Consider the following 22528-nt stretch of genomic DNA (forward strand, 5'->3'; position numbering starts at 1 on the left):
TTTCAAAGGAACTCGATGCATTCTGACCTAACCGTCTTAATTCTCTTACTTTCTACAGGCTATTTTTGCTTCCACCAAGAGTTAAGAGTTCCCTACGAAAGTATTGGTCCCGATGGAACCCAATGAATTATGATTTAACCACTTTAACTCTCCTACTTTCTATAGTATTGCTTCGGCCAAGAGGGAAGAGTTCCCTATGGAAATTCTGATATTGAAGGAACCTGACACATTTTGACCTAACCAGCTTAACTCTCCTACTTTCTACAAGTTGTTGTTGCTTCGGCCAAGAAAGCATTCCCTACTTTCTACGGCCAACTCCCGTACTTTCTACGGCTATTGTGGCTTCGGCCGAGAGTGAAGAGTTGTCGAAGAAGTTATGATCCCAAAGAACTCGATGCATTTTAACCTAACCGGCTTAATTCTCCTACTTTCTACGAGCTATTGTGGCTTCAATCGAGAGTGAAGAGTTCCCGACACAATTTCTGATACCAAAGAAAGCCGACACATTCTGACCTAACCAGCTTAACTCTCCTACTTTCTACAGGTTATTGTTGCTTCGACCATGAGTGAAGATTTCCCTGTGCAAGTTCGGATATCTAAAGAACCAAACATGCATTCTGACCTAACTGGCTTAACTCTTCTACTTTCAACCGGCCATTGTTGCTTCGACCAAGAGTGAAGAGTTCCCTACGAAAATTTTGAACCCGAAGGAACTCAACACATTCTAAACTAATTGGCTTAAATCTTCGACTTTCTACGGGCTATTTTTGCTTCCACCAAGAGTTAAGAGTTCCCTACGCAAGTATTGATCCCGAAGGAACCCATCGCATTATGATCTAATCGCTTCAACTCACCTTCTTTCTACATGAAATTGTTGCTTTCACCAAGAGTGAAGAGTTCCCTACGCAAATACTAATACGGAAGGAACCCGACGCATTTTGACCTGACCAACTTATCTTTCCTACTTTCTACAAGTTATTGTGGCTTCGGTCGAGAGTGAAGAGTTTCCTACGAAAGTTTGATCCTGAAAGAACCCAATGCATTATGACTTAATAGGCTTACCTCTCCTACTTTCTACCAGCTATTGTAGCTTCGACCGTGAGTGAAGAGTTCTGATGCAAGTTTTGATCCCAAACGAACCCGACGCATTCTAACCTAACAAGCTTAACTCTCCTACTTTCTACGGGCTATTGTAGCTTCAGGCAAGAGTGAAAAGTTCTCTACTTTCTATGGGCTTTTTATTATAAGTGTAAAGAAATAGGTGTATGAATTGGATCGATGAACATTTTTTTGAATTTTTTTTAAGCTTAAAAGGATATTTATGGAACTTTCAATAATTCATCAATATTTTTTAAACAGAACTTTTCAATAGTTGATGATTATTTTTTAAACAAAACTTTAGCGACTTTCATCTAAAACCAAAGACAATGGTATTTTTGAACCGTTTTCGAAAGTTTAAGGGCATCTTTCAACTTTTAAAAGGAGACTTTTTTGACACAAACCACTAGGGGTATTCTAACACTGACAACACTAACAACCCAGACTACCCATCCCAAATTTCGAGTATTATTACAAAATATGTTTTTTAACTTATGGATATGTTGAATTTTGATATTATGAAATTTTAGTAATTGATATGTGTGGTAAAAAAATTTAAGTGTTTAAGTTAATCAAGAATACACTCCATTTACAAGGAGTACAAGGAGTCCAAGTAGATATTAGTTGTGTTTGAAAAATTATGAAAAAAATGTCCTATTTTAAAAAAAAGTACAATCAAGTGAAATGTTACATAAACTTCACAACATAGTTAATAAGATAACACAATATTACAAGATTTTGTTTACACGTATACATACATATACTAGTGGTTAAAGTAAGATTAGATTTGAATGTATATTTAAACGAAAGTTATGCCATTCAACTAGAGTAATAAAATAACTAAAGAGCTCAATAAATTACAACAAATGTGATGGTACTTTGACACCAGAAGCTCAACCATTTGAAGGAAAGTTCCAAACAATGGATAAAAGGAAGCATACTAAAACACAAGTAAAACAAGAGGATTATTTTTATTGTCTTCCATTATCTGAGAGTGGAATGCAAACAAAGCAATGCAAAAGCACCATTCAAGACATCTGACTGATTTATACAAAGTGTAAATAAGACACCAATACAATGCTGAACATTCTCCAAAACAAGATGCAACATACACATCATTCATTTGGCTATTCAACGGGAATATGTCACGTTTTTTGCCATAATTATTCTTGTTTCATGTTTGCCCACGATGGCAGGACAAGACTTTCAGGTAAAGCAAATCCTGGTTTTCCAATGTCAAAAGGCCTTGGCCGCTTGCAGGTAATACTTAGTTTTCCATTTTTAACCTTAAGGTTGCACCTTATGTTTAAATTGTCCATCCGAACATCTTTTTTTTTCTTTTTCTTCTTTCCTTCGGGTAATAAAGAATAGTGACCTTGAAGAATTAAGAGAATTGGGGTCCGGCACCTTTGGCACTTTTTACCATGGAAAATGGAGGGGACTGATGTTGCTATAAAACGAATCAATGAGAGGTGTTTTGCTGGGAAGCCTTCTAAACAAGATCGCAAGGTTGTTCATTTTAAGCAACTGGCTTTTCTTTTCTTTTGTTATTCGTGTATTTTTCTTTTTGTTCCTTGACTCAAGTCCTTTTTGTTGTTTTATATTGTACCAGTGAGAAGATTTTTAGAATGAAGCAATTAAGTTTGCTGATTTGCACCACCCAAATGTGGTACTTTTTATGGTGTCGTGCTTGATGGGCCTGGGAGATCTGTGGCCACAGTAACAGAATATATGGCCAATGGTTCGCTCAAAAATGCTTTGTTGAAGAATGAAAAGTAACAATTGTTCTCATTTTTCATACGTTTAATTTAATTTGTTAGAAGTTAGTTGCAGTATAATGTATCTTCACCCTTAGATTAAGCATAAATACAATTGATGCAGGAGTCTTGAAAAGTGGAAGCGCCTCTTGATTGCTATGGATGCGGCTTTTAGAATGGAACACCTGCACAGAAAGAATATTGTGCACTTTGATTTTGAAAGTGATAATCTACTGGTCAATCTTCGAGATCCTCATCACTCAATATGCAAGGTTTGTGTATTACTGATAATAGCAGAATCATCATTGTAGTGCATTCCATTTAGTTAAACTCTTGATTTGATTTTTAAACAAAACAGGATGATAACCAATTTTTATAGTTATTGTTGTAATTAACACAATTAATTGTCAAATAAAAAATGTATTTGACTATTAACATTTTTTTGTTTGACTAATTATAGTATGTTTTAAGAAGAAAATAAGCTTGGCTTGTCTTAGATATACGGGATAAAGTAATGTTTTTAACTAACAAATGCCTTAAACCAGCAATGGTCTCAATCTCCTCCCAAGACCTCTCAAAACCCTTACTCTCTAATCAAATGTTCCATTAAAAAAAATATAGTGAGATATTTCACAACCTTGATCGCATAAGACAACAATCTCTATTTCAAACCAAACTAACTCTAAAGGGCTCGACAAAAGTTGAAAATCAAGGTAGCAAACTGCGATCTCTAAAGGATACGATGTGATCTAAAGGAATGCTCCTGTGCTATAAATGCATGGGTGCAGTCCAAACACAAAGGAAGATTGTCCCTATATATAATAACTTTTTATAGGAAGTATTTTTGAAGTGTTAACTCATCTATTTCCAACGGGCTATTCCTACTTCGACCAAGAGTGAAGAGTTCCTTACGAAAATTCTGATTCCGAAGGAACTCGATGCATTTTGACCTAACCGACTTAACTTTTTGAGTTTCTACATGTTATTTTTGCTTCCTCCAAGAGTTAAGAGTTTCCTACGCAAGTATTGATTCTGAAGGAACCCGACGCATTCTTATCTAACTGGTTTAACTCTTCTACTTTCTATTGGAAATTGTTGCTTCAACCAAGAGGGAAGAGTTTCCTACGCAAATTCTGATACCGAAGGAACCCGATGCATTCTGATCTAACCAGCTTTACTCTTCTACTTTCTACATGCTATTGTTGCTTCAGCCAAGAGTGAAGATTTCCCTACGCAACTTTTGATCCTGAACGAACCCGACGCATTCGGAGGTAGGGAGCTGATTCCTAAGAAGTTGGTTAGTGTTCTTGTTCTGATTTTTTTACCTTCAGTTAACTACGTTGTTTCTGAAGAAATTAAAGTTATGGGATGTGATGCATGTTGGTAGGGAGCTGAATCCTTTCTTAGGAACGTTTTGGTGAGCATGGAGGCTGTTTATTTGAGTCGGAAGCCCACTGCAAAATCTGTTTTGGAGTTTGGTCGATCTGTTCATGATGATACAAATTTGTTATGATCATATTGCATTTTGAAGTTTTGGGGTATTTTTCTTCCATTTCTTTTCTACTTCCAATTTCATTTTCAATTTTTGCTTATTTTTTATTCTTTCTTATGTATTTTTCTAATGGTCACAAGTTGTGCAATGTCTTTCTTTTAAGTCATTGGCTACTTTGTAAAGAGAAAAACAAAGTTAACTATATCATCTTTCTACTCTTTCTACCCCATTTCCATAAAGAAGCAAGAAACCAGCTAACAGGCAGATCGAACTGGCTTAAAGACTCAATTGGCCATTTAGTCTTTCGAGATTTAACATTCTGTCATTGTTGTCGTTGCCCTTAAATCTCCTCAAAATCTCTTTGTTCTTCCAACAATCATTAAGAAAAATCTGTGTAAACTGAACCCCATGTCTTCCCTTCTCTTCCCACCGGCGAGAATTTTTCCCACTCTCCACTGCAAAACCCATTTTGGAGCTTATTCGATCAGTTCATGTTGATACAAATTTTTCCGAATCGTAATGCATTTGTAACTTTTGGAGTATTTTTCTTCCTTCAGTTTGTTTTCTACTTTCACTTTCATTTTCAATTTCTGCGTATTTTTTATTCTTTTTTATGTATATTGCTTTCTAATGGTCATTTGTGGTGCAAATTCTTTCCTTTAAATCATTGGTTATTTTGTAAATAGAAAAACAAAGTGAACCATGTCATCGTTCTACTCTTTCTATAACATTTCCATAAGGTTTATTTTGCAGTTATCGTTGGTTAGAGTTGTTCTGTTTTTTTCTGCTCTGATTTCATTGCATTGTTTTGAAGAATTTAAAGTTATGGGTTGTGATGATCCTTTCTTAGAAACGGTTTGGCATTCCTAGAGACTGCTTATGTGAGTTGGAATCGCACTGTAAAATCCATTTTGGAGCTTGTTCGATCTTTTCATGGTGATACAAATTGGTTATGATCATATTGCACTTGGAACTTTGGGGGTATTTTTCTTCCTTCCATTTTTTTTTTCTACTTCCAATTTCATTTTCAATTTCTGCATATTTTTTATACTTTCTATTATATATTGTTTTCTAATGGTCATTTGTGGTGCAATGTCTTTGATTTAAGTCAATGGTTATTTTGTACGTAAAGAAACAAAGTGAACTATGTCATCGTTCTACTCTTTCTACAACATTTCCATAAAGTAGCAAGAAAACAGCTAAAGATCAAACTGCCTAAAACATTCGATTGACCATTTAGTCTTTTGGGATTTAGCATTCTGCCATTCTTGTGGTTACCCTTAAATCTCCTCACAAACCTCTTTGTTCTTCCAGCAATTATTAAGAAAAATCCCTGTAAACCGAACCCCATGTCTTCCCTTTTCTCCCCACCGGCCAAAATTTTTCCTTCCATTATTTGTTATGATCATATTGCTTTTAGAACTTTTGGGGTATTTTTCTTCCTTCCATTTTTTCTACTTTCAACTTCATTTTTATTTTATGGATTCATCATTCAATTTCAGCAAACCCACTGCTTATGGTCAAAAGCAAATTTAAGTTGACAATGGTTAGAAGATATAATATTACATTTACCTCATAAGTTTTTGGATGAATTGGTGATTTAACATGGTCTAGAGTGAATAGTTTAGGAGGTCTGTTAGGCCACCATTGTTATTTACTTATAATAGAAGAAAGAAAAATAAGGCACTTTAGGAACTAACAATAGTTACTTAAAAAAGATGACAGTTATCTAAAACAGGAAGTTAAATGAACGAGAGGGAGATGGGAAAGGGCAGGCAGTTTTTAGTAAAAGGAAGGGCCTGCAATACTCCATGAGAGATAGGGGAAGCAGAAGGCTCATGATCCTTTTCTGGTTTTAATTGTAGTATTTTTAATTTTGTTTATTTGTGTTTTGGAGTAGGAGGGTTTCTTTTTTTGTTGTTTGTAATTTCTATGTAATTTTCTTTTTATTGTAACATTGAGTTTCAAATATCAATATAATAGAAACACCACATCTGTGTTCTATCAAGGTTGTATGTTCAAAAGTGAGTAGATAGTTGAGGAGGTCCTTATGTTCAAAAGTGAAGTGAATTCTAGGTGATACAATATAAAATTTATCTTAACCCATCAGCTTAAGCTTTTGGGTGATTAAATGGTTTAACAATAATATGATTCCAAAGTAGAAATCAAGTGGAGAGGACACAAAGGCTAGTATTTTAGGTAAAGGTGAACAAAGGTTCTTTATTCAATTTCTAATGCTGGGCTGTAGAACATAATTATGGTTGAAGTTGTAATAGTACTCTACTTCATTTGTACAATGTACTCTACTTCATTTGTACAATGCCTTCTACTTCTATTGTACAATGCATACTAATTAAGTTGAGTCAACATTGTTAAATAAAAAAAGCTGCTTGATGTTGGTTGAGTCAACAATCAATTCTTTACTGTAACTAATGTTGAAGTTGTGTTTGTATTCTGTGATGAACTAGATGGATGGGCGTGGGATTGACTCATTAGCAAGATTTTACCTGTATTTTGGATATACTCAAAAAGAAGAATTATCATTCCCAGCCAAAAAGTTGAAAGCATTTTGGTTTTCACCTCCCTCCATTTCTAATGTTGCTGATGATGGTGATGGAGTCAATGGACCTCTGCCAAGAGTGTTCATATCACAAATTCTCGTGGACTAGTTGAGTAAATAAACTCAAGGTGCGTTTCACCAAATTCTCGATATGCAAAAACTGAATATATTTTTTTCCTGAAATTTGGCTACAACCTGTATCTTGGTGCTGCAGTAAGTGTATTGTTTTTTTTTAAACACAAACTACTAGCATTTTTATTATTGAACTGATGAACAAAAATTCAGACAAACTAATCATTTACCTCATTTTTCCCTCCTCTCAAAATACATCATGGAAAGAATAAAACAAACACAAAATCAATAACATGAGGCAAACCACAGTTTGAACCATGCACAATGCTCTCTCTTTCTAGACTTTTAATGCACGGTCATTCTGTTTTCCGGCACTGGTTGTAAAGCAGTTCTCACTTTCACGCCACCTCCAACAACTTTTGTGTTGATGTTATTATTTTCCATCTTCTTATGGTTAAGTTGGAGTTTTTCCTTGAACAACTTCCTCAGCTGCCTTAGGCTAGTATTATCATTCTTCACCACTAACTGAATGAACTTTGCTTTGTTCTGTTCTTTTTCAGCTTCTTCTTCCTCAGCATCTGGGTTGTCCATTAGCAAACTAATGGTTTGTTCTTCAACGGGAGATTTGGCTTCTATTGTTGGCCTAGGGAATTGGTTTGCCAATGATTGAACTGCATTGTTGTTGGAGGATGTGATAGTGATTTCCACCAAAGCTTCCTCACATTGAACAATGGCATTTGGGATTTCTGGTTGTGAGTCGATAGCTTCGACAATTATGTCTTTAGGAAGAGTTTCTTCTTCCATTTTCCATTGGATCTTGACATCAACCAAATCATCAGAAACATTCTCGGGGAACTCCTCCGTGGACTTATTGATAATTGTATCATCTTCTTCAGCTTGAACGGAACTTTTCTCCATTTTTGTTTCCTTCTTGTCTCCTTCAATGTCAGCATCTGATGCTACATTTCCGGTTGTGGGATCTGATCATTTTCATCTTGATCGTCTTTCACTTCCAAAGATTCTTCATCACTGCTCAAGGCATCATCTCCATCAACTTCAGTTTCTTCTTCCACATTTTCGTGGGGAAGAGACAGTTCTTCAGCAGAGTTATTCACGTGTGTTTTCTTCTTCAACATCTTCTTCAATTTTATGTTCCAATTCACAGGTAGACTCATTTTGTTGAGATTCAAATTCCATACCAAATTCTTCTGCAATGCTCGATTTGTGAACTTCAGTAACATCCAAGTCTTCAGTAGGCAGAGAAGATTTGTCAGATTCATTGATTTCCTCAGCAGAAATCTCCACAAAATCATCATCTTTCGAAACTTCATTTACTTTTTCATCTTCAGAGAAGCATTGCACATCCGAGTTAGCATGAGGTGCCTCTGTTTTAGAATCATCAACGCTCTTTGCACTAATTACATTTTCATCAAAAGATTTTAACAGATCATCAAGAACCATTTCTGGTTCCTTCTCTGAGAGTGCAGTAAGTGTATTGTTAGCAATGTAGTAGGCATAAGGTAGGAACATGATGCATTTTGTGTTTTATCCATCTAAGTTTTTGGTTTATGCAACAAAACCTTAGCTTGAATTACAACTTCATATCATTTTTCCTACTGCATTCAGGACATAATCAGAAGATACACTGAATGTTCTTGCATTGGGAAGAAGCATGCTGCTTTGGCTGGTTCTTTGGGTTCCTTCACATGGGAAAAGCCTTCACATTCAGAGTTTGAGCAATTAGCAAGGCTATTATTCTCCCATGACTCTGAAACTTATGTTATTTAGTTCACCATATTATCGTCGATAATGAACCAAATTTCATTTCTGAATTGCGATTTGACCAAGAATTTGAAAACAAAAATGCATATTGTTTTCTTTTTTATTCTTTTCTATTGCGTATCATTTTCTATTGGTCATTTGTTGTGCAATGTCTTCTTCTTAAGTCATTGGTTACTTTGTAAAGAGAAAAACAAAGTGATTTATTTCATCGTTCTACTCTTTCTACAACATTTCCGTACAAAAACAAGAACACTGCTAACAGGTAGATCAAACTTCGCTAAAATTCGTTTCCCTTCTTGGAAGATATTCGTCCATGATTGTTCTCGATCATGTCCAGTGTTGAACCCCCAAATGGATTGGAAGGATCAAGGGTGAAGGTTTATTTTCTTCTTATCGTTGGTTAGAGTTTTTCTTTCGTTTTCTTCTGCTTTGAGTCAATTCCATTGTTTTTTAAGAATTTAAAGTTATGGGTGTGATGATCCTTTGTTAGGAACGTTTTGGCAAGACTGGAGACTGCTTATCTGAGTCGGAATCCCACTGCAAAATCATTTTGGAGCTTATTCGATCAGTTCATGTTGATACAAATTTCTCTTGATCGTAATGCATTTGGAACTTTTGGAGTATTTTTCTTCCTTCCATTTATTTTCAACTTTCAATTTCATTTTCAATTTCTGCGTATTTTTTATTCTTTCTTATGTATATTGTTTTCTAATGGTCATTTGTGGTGCAAATTCTTTCCTTTTAAGTCAATGGTTATTTTGTAAATAGAAAAACAAAGTGAACCATGTCATCGTTCTACTCTTTCTACAACATTTCCATAAAGAAGCAAGAAAACAATAGTCTTTTGTGATTTAACATTTTGCCATTCGTGGCGATACCCTTAAATCTCCTCACAATCTCTTTGTTCTTCCAACAATCATTAAGAAAAATCCCTCGAATCTGAACCCCATGTCTTTTCTTTTCTCCTCACCAGCTAGAATTTTGCCCACTCTCCAAACAAAATCTTTTCAACCTTATTTTTCTTTACTACCCATTTCCAAAAATTTGATTTCCCTCGGAAATTCTTTGTCGATGTTGAAACCTGCAGCTGGGAATCGATTGTTCTCGATCTTGTCGAGTGCCGGTTCTAATGGATTGCAAGGATCAAGGGTTAAGGTTTATTTTTTAGTTGTTGTTGTTTAGAGTTGTTGTTCTGTTTTTTTCTGCTCTAATTTCATTGCATTGTTTTTGAAGAATTTAAAAAGATATGGGTTGTGATAATCGTTGATAGGGAGCTGAATCCTTTGTTAGGAATGTTTTGGTGAGCATGGAGGCAGTTTATCTGAGTGGGAATCCCACTGCCCATCTTTTTTGGGGCTTGTTCGTTCGGTTCATAATGATACAAAGAACTTTTTGGGTATTTTTCTTCCTTCCATTTTTTTTCTACTTCCAATTTCATTTTCAATTTCTTGATTGAGCATTCAATTTCAGGAAATGCACTGTATACTGTCAAAAGCAAATTTCAGTTGGCAAGTGGTTTGGAATATCAGAAAAAAAGTAATTGTATAGTTTATAAGGTAATTTTGAGGTGATTTAAGAAAAATTGGTTGTTCGGCAATCAATTTTTCTACATTACCTTGACTCTACCTTAATAGAGGACATGTGTGTCTTCTAGTTTCACATTAGTTGGGTCTTTTCTTTTCTATTGCATATTATTTTATGTTGGTGATTCGTTGTGGAATGTGTTTGTTTTAAGTCATTGGTTACTTTGTAAAGAGAAATACAAAGTGAATTATTTCATCGTGTACTCTTTCTACAACATTTTCGTAAATAAGCAAGAAAACTGCAAACAGGGAGGTGAAACTTTCTTTAAAATTCAATTGGCCATTTCTTCATTTTTGATTTAATATTTGTGTCATGACCCTTAAATCTCCTCACAATCTCTTTGTTCTTCCAACAATCATTAAAAAAAATCCCTCGAATCTGAACCCCATGTCTTTTTCTTTTCTCCTCACCAGCTAGAATTTTGCCCACTCTCCAAACAAACCCTTTGCTTTTGCTTTCTTCGATAGAAATCATCACCTAATCTGTGTGTGTGCGGACGCGTATGTGCTTGTGCGCGTGGGTGTGTTGGTGTGTGTGCGCTCATACGTGCGTGTGTGCGCGTTTGCCCGTGTCCGTGTGTGCTTGTGTGTGAACAAGTTGATATATTTTAATGTTGAGTTTCTCTCAATTTTAAAATAATAATTTTATTATCTTGATATTCAAGTCATTAATGTTATTTTGAGATAAACGATAGCGAACAAGTTGATATTTTTTAATTTTGAAATTCAATTTAGGTTATTTTAATACAAAATCTATCTGAGATTTTGAAATTTTGAAAAATAATAATTCTGTTATTTTGAAATTCAATTTTGTTGTTTTGAAATTTCAATTCCATTAGGTTATTTTGAAAATTGTAAGATTGAGTAAATTTATGAAAATCTTGAATCAATTACTTGAGTCTCGAGATATTAAGAAAAAATTTATGATATAGGTTTATGTATCTTTTTCAGATAAAAAAATAATTAAAAGTTGATAAATGCATAACATAAACTAATTACAAAGTAGAAACAAAATAATTACAGTTGGAGAATATGGATATTTTGGTATTTTAGAAAATACCATGCACGTGATAGAATGCTATTTGCTAAAATTCAAAAGAAAAAGTAGTTTTGTCATTTTTAAAATGACCCATAAAAACGTTGCTATATCTCTTATGACAAAGAGTGTGGATCTACGGGTCCATATTCGACTTGTTTTTTGTTGTTAAAATTGGATAAAACTCCATTATATTAAAATAATTACACTAATGACACTTTTCAACCAATATTGATAAAAATTGTTATTTAATTAATGTTATTAAGTCAAATGAATATGGTTTAAAAGTTTTTCTATACACAATTAATTTAATTATTTTTTAATTTTAATTCATTTACACATCTTTATACATACGTGTGTGTGTGTGTGCGCGCGTGTGTTCGTCTGTGTGTGCGTGTGCGCGTGCGTGTGTAGGTAAGTGTGGATGGGTGTGCGTGCATATGTATGTGTGTGTGTGTGTGCAAAAGTGCGTGCGTGCGCACGTGTGCGAGTGTGCTTGCGTGCGTGTGTGCGTGTGCGAACATGTTGATATTTTTTAGTGATGAGATTCTTCCAATTTTAAAATAATAATTTCGTTATCTTGATGTTTAAGCCATTAATGTTATTTTGAGATAAAAATAGCGAACAAGTTGATATTTTTTAATTTTGAATTCAATTAAGGTTATTTTGATACAAAATCTATGTTGAGATTCTCAAATTCTGAAAAATAATAATTTTGTTATTTTGAAATTCAAATTCAATTGGGTTATTTTGAAATTAGTAAGATTGAATAAAGTTATTAAAATATTGAATCAATTAGTTGAGTCCCAAGATATTAAAAAAAAAGTTGCAATATGGATTGATGTATATTTTTCAAGTAAAAATTAATTAAAAGCTGATAAATGACATAAATTAATTACAACGTAGAAACTAAATAATTACAGTTGGAGAAGGTGGATATTTTGTAAAATACCATGCACGTGCAAAAAATGTTATTTGCTAAAATTCAAAAGAAAAAATAGTTTTTCCATTTTTTAAAATAACCCATAGAAAAGTTGTTATATCTCTTAGGACAAAGAGTGTGGATCTACAGGTCCATATTCGACTTATTTTTTGTTGGTAAAATTGCATAAAACCGCATTATATTGAAATAATGACACTCTTAAACCAATATTGATAGAAATTATAATTTATTTAATGTTTTTAAGTCAAATGAACATGATTTTTACTCCGAAACATAATTATTGTAATTGTTTTTTAATCTTAATTCATTTACACATCTTTGTGCATATGTGTGCGTGCGCGTGTGCGTGTGGGTGAGTGTGCGTGTAGGTAGCGTGTGCATGTGTATGCGCGTGTGTTTGTGCGTGTGTCCGTGTGTGCGCATGTGCACGTGTGTGTGTGTGTCTGTGTGTGCTCGTGTGCGCGTGTGCTTGTATACGAACAAGTTGATATTTCTTAATGTTGAGTTTCTTTCAATTTTAAAATAATAATTTAATTATTTTGATATTCAAGTCATTAATATTATTTTGAGATAAAGATAGTGAACAAGTTGATATATTTTAATTTTGAAATTCAATCACATAATTGAGATTATGAAATTCTGAAAAAATAATAATTTTGTTATTTTGAAATTCAATTTGGCTATTTTTGAAATTCAAATTCAATTATGTTATTTTAAAATTCAAATTCAACATGCGTGCGTTCGTGCGTTTGTCCATGTGTGTGTGTGCGGGTGTGTGTGAGTGTGCGTGCGTGCGTGCGCGTGTGTGCGTTCCTACATGTGGGTGTGTGTTCGTGTGTGCGAACAAGTTGATATTTTTTAATGTTGTGATTCTCTCAATTTAGTTTTCTTGATATTCAAGCCATTAATATTATTTTGAGATAAAGATATCGAACAAGTTGATATTTTTTAATTTTGAAATTCAATTAAGGTTATTTTGATACAAAATCTATCGTTGAGATTCTCAAATACTATTAAATTATAATTTTGTTATTTTGAAATTCAAATTCAATTTGGTTATTTTGAAGTTAGTAAGATTGAATAAAATTATTAAAATGTTGATTCTCAAATTATATAAATTTGGTTACACTAGAAGAAATTTGCCATTCAATATCGGTTTAAAATCGACATTAATGATCTTTGGTGTCAGTTCGGAACGACATTAATGATCTTTGGTGTCAGTTCGTAACTAACATCTATGCTAGCGTTATTAAAGGCCTTTAATGTCGTTTTTGCTTTGATGTCGGTTTAAAAACGATATCAAATGCATCAGTAATGTCGGTATGGTCATTGATGTTGGTTTAAAACCGACATTTTTTATGGTGCTATTGTTGACCTTCAGTGTCGGTTTGGCCTTTGATATTGTTTTTAAAACCGACATTAAAGTCTTGTTTTTGGATCTATTTTTACAAAAGAAATATATAATTATTGCATTATTGTTCATTTTTTATAAACTGACATTAGATACGTGTAAATAAATATTTTATTCTCACACCAACAAATCAATAAAATTAATATTATTTTAGGAACTACAATATTTTTCTTTTACATTTGTATATAGAAAATGAAATCTTAATATTGCGTTTGTATATACATTCTATAATAATACATGAAAACTAGATCCTAATACAAGACTTAAATAAGAAATCTTAAACGCTTTCACAATCTTCAACTTCAACAATTGCTTCCATCTACTTAGCTTAGCTTGGCTGGCTATCTAAGACCAAAATATACTTTACAACCTGGGGAAGATTAAATCTAGAATTTGCAAAATTAGTACATATTATTTAAAATCAAACTAAACAGACTGCAATCTAAATGTGGAAAATTAAAAATTACCACAAAGTTTCAGTAGAGTAAATAATGTAGCAGCAACAAAGAAGACAATTGAAATGGCAACCCAAAAGTGCTGCAAAAATAAAGAAGAAAATAAGCTTTGATCAAAACAACTCATTAAGAAGAAGAAAATAACCTAATTTGGTTCTTCAAAGATCTATAAGAAAAAGAGGAATACAACTAAAGAATAATTATACCATCCTCGACTCTTACTTCAAAGCAAATTTTGAATGTTCAATTTAGCAATGCTAGTCTATAGGCTTCTTACTCTTTAATTGTATAAATTTACCCATCAATAGCAACATTGTTTTTATAGAGAAAGTTAAACAATGGAGATGATAAATAATCTTACAAACTCCTATTGGATCGTTTTTCTTTTCAAATGAAAATAGTTAATTTATTTCATTTATGGAAGGTGAAAATCTCAAATATATAGTAAAAGAACATGGAATATAAGGAAGCCCATAAAAAGAAGAGACTCCACTAGCTAGGTATTGATCAAAGATAAATATATGGATAAATAGATGCAACCTACAAATATATCAAAACAGACTAATACTCAAACTAAACTAAAGAAAACAAAAACATTTACTACTAAAAGATAAAATAAAACACAATTCAAAACAATTAATTACCAAGATTGATCTCAATCGAAAACCAAAACGCATCACATTATGAAGATATTGTGCTTCACATAACACTCCAAATAGCTATACCAAAATTACTTACTCTACATTTTCCATTTTGGCAAATCCACCTACAAGAATGCTAGTTACCAAGCTCATTTCTATCCCTTCTCTTCTTTCATTTTTCTAACAAAAGATAGTATGAATAAGGCTGCACATTTGAAAAAATAAAGACAATTAATAATCAATAATGCTACCTAGCAGTCACAAGTTAACAATCAAATGAAGAAACCCAAGGATTTTTGCGGCGGAAGCACGATGAAGATTGGTTGCCGTTCGCGATCTAGGGTCACAAATTGAGAAGAGAACAAAATTAAAAACCAACTTGGAGAGAAAGAAAAGAAAAATTGATAGGGAAAGAGTAGAGTAAGAAAGAGAAAAGTAAGAAAGAGAGGAAAAATTTAGTTTTTAAGACCTAACAATTTTTTAAAAAGAAATTTAAAATGGGGGGTCATTAATGTCAGTTTTTACAAAATACAAAAAATTAAAAAAAAATAAAACTGGCTGATCATTAATGTCGATTTAAAAACGACATTAAACCCTTATCATTAATGTCGGTTTGATCCACCTTTTCAAAAACGACAATAAAGATAATTTTTCATTTTTTTCACCTGACACTACAAACCCAGATTTGTTGTAGTGTTATTATGGGTTGATGTATCTTTTTCAGATAAAAAATGCTATTTGCTAAAATTCAAAAGAAAAAGTTGTTTTGTCATTTTTTAAAATGACCCATAAAAACGTTATTATATCTCTTATGACAAAGAGTGTGGATTTACTAGTCCATATTTGACTTGTTTTTTGTTGGTAAAATTGGATAAGACCGCATTATATTGATATAATTACACTAATGACACTCTTAAATCAATATTAATATAAATTATAATTTAATTAATGTTATTAAGTTAAATGAATATAGTTTAAAAGTCATTCTAAACACAATTAATGTAATTGTTTTTTAAATTTAATTCATTTTCACATCTTTGTGCATATGTACGTGTGTGCGTGTGTGTGTGCACGTGTGCGAGTGCGCGTTTGCCCGTGCGGATTGATGTGCGTGTGCGTATGTGTGTGTGTGCGTGTGTGCATGTGTGCATGTGTGTGTAGATGTGTGTATGCATGTGTGAATGTGTGCGTGCGTTCATGCGTGTGTGCATGCACATGTGCTTGTGTGTGTGGGTGTGTGCATATGCTTGTGTGTGCGTGTCAGAGTGTGCGTGTGCCCATGTGGGTGTGTGTGTGTGCGTGTCTGTGACTGCACATGTGCCCGTGTGGGTGGATGTGCGCGTGCGCGTGCGTGCATGTGTGTGTGGATGTGTGCAAATGTGCATGTGTCCGTGTGGGTGGGTGCGCGTGCGTGCATGTGTGTGTGGATGTGTGCAAATGTGCATGTGTCCGTGTGGGTGGGTGTGCGTGTGTGTGTGTGTGCACGTGCGTTCATGCGTGTGTTCGTGTGCGTGCATGCGCATGTGCCCGTGTAGGTGGGTGTGGGTGTGTGTGAGTGCGCATGTGCCCGTATGGGTGGACATGCGTTCATGCGTGTGTTCGTGTGTGTGCATGCGCATGTGAAGTGAAGGTAATTAACTTTGTTGTCACTTTTAAAATTTTAATGTTTATAGGATAAATTGTTCTTAATGATGCTTTTAATACTTGTAAAGTAAACACCGTGCAAATTGGCTATAGGAACGATTAATAATATTGTTGCAATAGCAACCGTACTTGATGATAGCAATGGTGGTCCCAATGTTAAAATCTTGGTGGACTTGCTCACAGGAGGAGATTGTAGTTTACCTATTCCAGTGAAGGGCAAGATAGAGACTTTAAATCAAGCATTAGGTAATATTGTTGAATGACCTCGTTGACTTGTTTATATGCTATTGAAGCTTTGATATTTATTTGTGATTGTATTTTAGGTTTTGATATTATTTTGTTTGTGCTTGGAGCATTCAACCCCAAAGGATGTTCTGTATTCTTCAAATTACATAAATGTTAATGGAACCATTAAGCTCTTATATGGACATGTCGTGAACAATATGAAGGATGTAGATATGGTTCGCATCCTAATGAACGAGCTAATATTCGGTAAAAACAAATTCATTTATTTAGCTCGTTAGGACTTGCTCCATTATTGCAGCATGGTAGAAATAGGCTATATGTGCATCCTAGCATACATTACGTAAGTAAACATCTTTTACTCATCTTTATGTCCAATACTATAGCTATAGTTATTTTGTTCCTTTTTAACTAAGGTTGCTTTTACTTAGCTATCTTTGGGATGAATGTGATTGTGGAAGCAAGTTTTTTGTTATGACCAAGCAAAAATAACATCACATATCAAGGATCGTGATCTCCGATCCAGAAATTTTGCCAACCAGTTAGAAGCGGCTACCTTGGAACAAATAGTTCTAATTTCGTATAATACTGGGTAAATAAATAAGATTAACACATTATTATGTTTTTCATTGAGGTTAAATGTATACTCACATTGAAGATGTTTATTGTAGTTTTCATTGGATGTTGCATGTCATCAATCTTCGAGAGAACTGTGTTTATGTTTTGGACTCTCTTCAAAGTAAAGTTAACGAAGATATCCATGGAGTCATAAATGTGACTTATGATTTACTTCTTATTTGACTTCATTGTCTTCTAATTCTAATGTTTCCAAATGTATAGAGGATTAAAAACATGGCAAGCTAAGCATGATTTACAACATTATCGGTCAAATCCGAAATGGAAACCTATAAAGGTAATTTGCATTGACACATAATTATTTTCAATGAAACATAAGAATAATTTGTATGTAATTTATATACATGCAGTGTCCTCGTCAATTGGATTCGGTTGGGTGTGGGTATTATGTCCAAAAGTATATACATGAAATCGTGCATATTTCTAGTACTCCCATCACTAGCCTTGTAAGTTTCTACTTTCACTTTTTATATGTTACAAATTACATAAATTATCTAAACTTATTCTTTTCATACCTTTCTTTTTACGTAGTTTAATACAAAAAAGTGCATATACGCAAGAGGAGATTGACGAGATTCGAACAAAATATGCAAGCTTTGTTAGCCGATTTGTGTAAGCTTTTACACTTTTTTTGTAGTATATAAGTTACTAGTACTAATACTAATTGTTTTAATATATAAGCTACGAGATTCTAGTACTACTTGTTGTACATACTTTAATTTTGAGGTTTTCTGCTTGTAGTAGTTTATGAATAAGTGTTGTATTGTAGTGTTTTAGGTGTTGACTTTAGAGTGTATTTGTTGTAGTACTATGTGGAAAGTGTGTATTAGTGGAGGAATTTGTTGTACACATACTTTAATACTTTACATATTATTTACTTGATTGATATGTGTATTTTTGTAGTATTATGAAAGTGTGGAAAAGTGTATTTTTGTAGTTTTCCATGGAAGTGTGGAAGTGTATGTGCTGGTTTTGTGGCCTCTTACCATGTTGAATTCTATAGCTAGAAATAGTATTAGTTTGCCATTGGATGTGTGGAAGTGTATGCTGGTTTTGTAGGGGTTGATCTTCCTTGTAGGTGAAATGGAAATATTGGTTTGCCATGGAAGTGTGGAAATGTATGTGTTGGTTTTGTAGGTTTCTTACATGTTGAATTCTATAGCTAGAAATAGTATTAGTTTGCCATTGGATGTGTGGAAATGTATGCTTGTTTTGTAGGTGTTGATCTTCTTCCTTGTAGGTGAAATGGAAATATTGGTTTGCTATGGAAGTGTGGAAAAATGTATATATGTTGGGTTTTTAGGTGTTGAATTCTGTAGCTAGAAATATTATTAGTTTGCATCGAAGTGTGGAAGTGTATGTGCTGGTTTTGTAGGTTTGAATTCTATATAGCTAGAAATAGTATTAGTTTGCCATTGGATGTGTGGAAGTGTATGCTTGCTTTGTAGGTGTTGATCTTCTGCCTTGCAGGTGAAATATGGAAGTAATATATAAGGTTTGCCATGGAGTGGTAGACAGCTAACAATCATGCAACAATTATTTTTTATACTTTTTTAATATTCGATGACGAACATTTCATGTCGTAATTCGTAACAAATAATGTCGATTTCGACACCATGAAAAATAATTAAAATAAATAAATTAAAAAAACAAACAAGGCTTTGATGTCGGTTTAAAAACGACATTAAAGGAAAACCGACAGTAAAGGTCAACAATTACGCCATAAAAAATGTTGATTTAAAATCGACATCAATGGCCATTAATGATGCATTTGATGTCATTTTTAAACTGACATCAAAGCAAAAATGACATTAAAGGCCTTTAAAAACGCTAACATAGATGTCAACCGAACTGACACCAAATGCCATTAATGTCGGTTCTAAACTGACAATAAAGAGCAAATTTCTTCTAGTGCTTGCTCCATATTATAAGTAGATTTTCATTTAGCTAACTGCTAAAGTGAACTTATGGACTTCCACTTAGGGTTCAGTCGTTATATTCTCGATAGTCGAGCCCCATATTATTCTCGATAGCCGAGCCCCATATTGTTTGCAATGGAATGAGTCCTCACATTATAACCCTTGAGCAGACGAACATGAGAGCTTTTCCCTTCTCGTAACACGAAGAAGTGAAAGACTAGCTCTATTACTTGTCACCAGGGAGCATTATTTCATGGGAGTAGATGTAGAGACAATATTTGGAAAAGTTCTTTTCAACCTTTTATGCTACTAGTGTGAGGAAGAAAGTCTATGGCATCACACAAGGAAAGGATGAATCACTTTACGATTATTGGGGGAAATACTTGGCTCAGTGCCAAGTTTTTCATCATTAGGTACAGAACCATATGTTGATTCAATATTTATATGGGTGATTGTTGCAATGAGATAAAATGATTATTGATGTGGAGGCATGAGGTGCTCTTAAGGATAATACGACAACTAAAGTAAATAAATTGATTTCACTTTGAAATGTAAATTTATTAGGTCCCTTCCTAGTATGTAAAGGGTATTAAGGTTATTACATATTGACTGTAATTTGAAATGTTCATATTTACTTTGAAAATTAGTATAATGTATGGTGATATATTATAATATAAAATTTATCTTTTAATTGAACTTTATTATATAAATTTAATTTTGTATATGATTTAAAATTAATTTATGAAATAATAAATATTTGAATGAGTTCAAATATTAATTTAATATGAATTAAATTTGTAATAAAACTATAGATTAAAATTTAATACGTATATGATACAAATTCAAACAATAGGTTATGAGAGAAATTCATATATGAGTATGATTCAAATCTATATTAAATCAAATATAAAATATTTAATTTAGAAATTAAATAATTGAAGAATTAATTAATAATTTAGTTTAATTCTATTTAATTAAATTCAAACTATTGGTTATGTGAGAAATATTCATTTAAATGTGATTTAAATAATTATTATATATTAACTAATTATTTTAGTGTTAATCAAATTTAAGTGGAATTTTCAAATATACTAATTAAATTGAAACTAATTAGCATAATAATTAAATTCTCTATAGCACATTTGAGTCTTTTTGTAAATAGTTTCAATTTTTTGCTATATTTTGTAAATAGTTTTAACTTTTTTGCTATTTGTGATCATTAATTTAAATTAAGATAATAACTTCCATATGTGGGTGTTATTTAGAGAATGTGGGATGCTCCCGTATTCCTATATCCAAGTGGCGGTGATTTCCAATTAAATATTTATTAGATTAATTTAAGAGTAATTTACATAAATGTAGAAAAATCCAAAATATTTATGGTTCGTATAACAAAATAAGAAAAGTCCATGATGCGAGATTATTTTTTCACAAATTCCATAGACGTCCTTGCGATTTATATCTTCTTTGTGATTTATTAATAACGGGTCATCTCGATGCAATTAAGGTCGAGATCGAATAACTAAAGGCAAAAAAATTTCATTTCGGAGCATCTCAATGTAATGTATGCCCAAGATTAAATAGAATAAAGACAGAATTCTTTCATCCCGAGCCATTTCAATGCAATTAAGGCTTGAGATCGAATAACTAAAGGCAAAAGTCTTTCATAATGTAGCATCTTAGGACAATGTATGCTCGAGACTGAATAAAATAAATGTAAATTTGTTTCATCCCAGGCCATCTCTCGGTGCAATTAAGGTTCAAGATCGAATAACTAAAGATAGAAGTCGATCGCTCCGGTTATTGAGGTGTTGTTTCTCTTCAACAATCAGGACTTAGTGTTAGTAAATGGTGAATGAAAATTATACTCAATCTAGGCGATATATCACTAAGCATGTTAACTGCATGTGAATTGCTCACTAGACCTTCATATCGTGTGGCAACTAAGTCCTCTTGAGTACAAGTTTTCTTACTACTTGTCCAAGTGCAAGTGAAATGGTAGGTTTACTTGGGTGATCCCGGGTCGAACATAAGGAATTGATTCAAGATATTAATTTTAGGTATTACTTATTATCTAGGCAGTATAAAAGAATTAAAGAATAACGAATGGTATAAAAGAAATACAAGAACAAACTACCACTAGATATCTACGCTTAGAGATTCTATAAGAGGGAATATGGATGACAAAATAGAAATGGGAACTAACTTGTATGCAAGAAAGAGCAAAGGAATGTCTTTGCGTTATAATGCGATTAAGTAACACGACAACTTTAATAGGATATATCTCGCTCCATCAAAACTAATAATGAGATCTATACCAATTCAAAGCTGCTCCATCAAAACTAATAATGGACACAGTCATTTTCTCTGACTCACTCAGTTTGTGTATCTGAAAGTATCTCTCAGCCCTAAACAACCAAGAATCAGGATCATTTCCCACAAAAACTGGCATTTCAATTTTTTTAAATTTGCTTCGGTCGCCCACAGAATCTTCACCCTCCAACTTGGTATGTTTTTCCTCATATTTTCCTCCCATCATCGTCCAATCACTGACATCAACCATGCTGTCAACTCACTTGATGATCCTTCTAGTACTTCTTCCATCGTTGTCTTCCCTTTGATCATTCCTTCAATATATTTCAACAGTGTTTCTGGTTGCTGTGCTTGCTTCTCAGCCTGTACTCCTAACCTCTCAATACTCTTCGCCAAAGATGACACGTTTTCCTTGATTGTTGGCAGATCATGTAATTCTGCTCGAATGCCGGATATTTCTTGATCTACCATTTCCAACTTTTCCTCAATTCGCTTTTGAGCCATGATATAGAACTTCACATATTCGATTTCTCCGATACCAAAATGATAGAACACCAAATAGTGTGTTCTACTAATTTATTAATCAGCCAAACATGTTCTAACACAGTCTTGAAAACAAAGTACTCGACAATTTGGAAGACAGAAAGCCCTAGAAGAGTGAATATCACGCTTTGGAGAATGCGAAATGGACTATGAACTGTGCAGAAGTTTTGCAAATGAAACCTCCCTTTCTCAGTTTATCTCCTCATGTTTGTCCCTTGTGTTTGCATGCTTTAGAAGATTTACATCATATTTTCTTCTCCTGCCTACATGCAAAGAAGTGTTGGTTTTGGCTTACTTGGCTATCTTCATTTGAATTGGATTTTCGACTATAGATTTAGGAGAACGCGGTCCAGCTTATTTCATGTCCCATTCTCAAGAAGAAACCAAGATTGATTTGGTT

General features: G+C 33.3%; 2 long non-coding RNA genes across 3 annotated transcripts; one reads left to right on the forward strand and one right to left on the reverse strand.

Moving 5' to 3' along the window:
- The first annotated feature begins 2153 nt into the window (after positions 1-2153).
- LOC116406173 lies at positions 2154-4142 on the forward strand. Of its 2 annotated transcripts, XR_004219182.1 has the most exons (5): positions 2154-2358; positions 2465-2607; positions 2711-2873; positions 2980-3127; positions 4067-4142. It is a non-coding gene; the product is annotated as an uncharacterized LOC116406173 (long non-coding RNA). The 2 variants fall into 2 exon arrangements; XR_004219181.1 differs by having other exon boundaries at positions 2157-2607.
- Positions 4143-13983: 9841 nt separating this feature from the next.
- LOC116406180 lies at positions 13984-14989 on the reverse strand. Its single transcript, XR_004219187.1, has 3 exons — positions 14928-14989; positions 14202-14271; positions 13984-14120 (listed from the first exon to the last, which is right to left on the reverse strand). It is a non-coding gene; the product is annotated as an uncharacterized LOC116406180 (long non-coding RNA).
- Positions 14990-22528: the final 7539 nt, after the last annotated feature.

This window comes from Cucumis sativus, unplaced genomic scaffold (genome assembly GCF_000004075.3).
Source record: "Cucumis sativus cultivar 9930 unplaced genomic scaffold, Cucumber_9930_V3 scaffold70, whole genome shotgun sequence".
Taxonomy (NCBI): domain Eukaryota; kingdom Viridiplantae; phylum Streptophyta; class Magnoliopsida; order Cucurbitales; family Cucurbitaceae; genus Cucumis; species Cucumis sativus.